Source organism: Montipora capricornis, chromosome 12, assembly GCF_036669925.1.
Source record: "Montipora capricornis isolate CH-2021 chromosome 12, ASM3666992v2, whole genome shotgun sequence".
Lineage (NCBI taxonomy): Eukaryota > Metazoa > Cnidaria > Anthozoa > Scleractinia > Acroporidae > Montipora > Montipora capricornis.
The window spans coordinates 4393340-4395080 of NC_090894.1; positions in this window are offsets into that span (position 1 = coordinate 4393340).

Sequence of the window (1741 nt, forward strand, 5' to 3'; positions counted from 1 at the left end):
GCTCCCCTAGAGTATTAGAATGGTCTTTAAATGAGTTAGAATGCAAATGTAAGATCTGTAGCCTGATGATTGTCCAAACATGAAACTTGAAGTCGCTACGCTGTGAAGTTGTCTTTCTTCTAAACGTTATATATATACATATATATTGTATGTACTAAAACAGTGGATAGCCTTGAACATGCGCGCTTATTGGCAACTCAAAATCTGGATATCCCCTTTGCTATTCACCTCCGAGCAATTCGTGTGGAATTTGCACCCGAAAATGTCTTTTTGCGACTCGGTAAATATCCACCACTAGCCACCTCCACTTCGGTGAATAAATGCTGAATATCGCATATTATTTGCCACATGACTCGGTTTCCTTTGTTCTCGCAAGGGATGATATTGAATATTCCCCGCCAATAATAAATTGTCTGAAACGCTGGTAGCGGCCTTTGATTGTAACAGGGAAGTGCGGGGCTGAGTTATTCCCCTACAGTTATTCCCCTGAAAACATCAAATACCCTACAATATTACTGCACCAAATAACACTTCCATTTTATTGAATCATTTAATAACATTATCTGAATTCATTTTATACAATTTAAGTTTCATTTCATGTCAAATACAACTTTGCAGTTAGCAAACGTAAACGTGGAACTAGATGAAGTAGCCACGCTACTACGACCGTGAGCAATTTTCTTACGCGGAGGCTCACGATGTCTTAGGAAGTTGCAAAACATCGGACACAGCCTCTCGTTCCTTTGAGCTAACTCTTTGATATTCGTGCAACGATTTCACATTCCTGTATCCAGTTCGCTCCATAACAAGTTTTCCAGGTACCCCCTTTGCTAAAGCTAAGGTACACGTGGTAGCCCTTTAATATAGTGCCCTTCGAAATTTGCTTTCTTTCGCATATCAGCAACTACAGATCTCAAAGAATTTTTTCCTATTGGTGAACGAGTAAACCAAATCTCATCACCTGCACTACACTTCCGTTTCGGAGTTAAATAAAATACACTACCTCCAATTACATCATTTGGGCATTTACTTGCATACTTCTTGTATAAACGAATTACGCATCTCTTTGGATTCACAATGTTCTCATGATGCTCGACAACTTTTGCCTTGACTTTGCGATGTTGTAATCCTCAAGCATAATTCTTTTCCGCAAAAGACGTGTACTTTAGTCTTGTTCTTTCGATTAAGTCTCCGTCAATAACTTTCAATTGAGAAAAACGGAGCTCTCTGTGTTCTTCGCCACTTGGAAGCGAAAAGTACTTGCCAAATAAAGTGTTAACCAAGGTGCGAGGGTCATCTTCACCCAACAGTCCCTTCGACCACAGAATCTCTTCGTCTCCTGATATTGGTTTTGCCTGTTTGACATTGACTCACAATCCAGTACCAAACTTTCACCTTCGCAAGACGACTGAATAGTACCAGAAAAACTGCTTTGAGTAATGAAATTATCATCACTGGAGTCCGATTCACTCATACTTCGACATCAGCTGAACTTGATCAAGCCGGTAATCCACAGTGTAATTTAAGTCCCGAGAGACTACATATATATTTGTTTCTTTGCAAATCTTCATCAAGGTGTTTTGCCGACATCTCAAACAACAGTGCATTTTCTAGAAAACCTCACCAATGTGTAACATAAGCATTTTATCGGATATATCAGATTTATTCACCTCGGGCGGAACCAGACCTGAATAAATCTGATATCCCCTCCTTACATATTATGGCTGAATATATGACACAG